The following is a 201-nucleotide window of genomic DNA, read 5'->3' on the forward strand; positions in this document are numbered from 1 at the left end:
TCTGTACCATGGCATCCAGCCCCAGTGGAGCTGGATGCGTGAGGGAGAACCAGAGCGGGCAGTGTGTCATTTCCTGCGATGGAAATAGCTCCTCTTCCGCCTGGCCAAATCCCCTGGGCCTCAGCCCCTGTCTCGACAGGATGTCTGCCCCCCCAGGGATGTAGACTGCTCTTAGCGAGAGGAGCTTCCCCTGAGCCCACA

At 60.7% G+C, this 201-nt stretch overlaps 1 pseudogene; it reads right to left on the reverse strand.

The window, feature by feature from the left end:
• Positions 1 to 201, reverse strand: part of LOC107728370 (SLAM family member 7-like) — an 8,564-nt pseudogene that overhangs the window by 2,844 nt on the left and 5,519 nt on the right.

Source organism: Sinocyclocheilus rhinocerous, unplaced genomic scaffold (assembly GCF_001515625.1).
Source record: "Sinocyclocheilus rhinocerous isolate Xijiao unplaced genomic scaffold, SAMN03320098_v1.1 scaffold3323, whole genome shotgun sequence".
In the NCBI taxonomy this organism is placed as follows: domain Eukaryota; kingdom Metazoa; phylum Chordata; class Actinopteri; order Cypriniformes; family Cyprinidae; genus Sinocyclocheilus; species Sinocyclocheilus rhinocerous.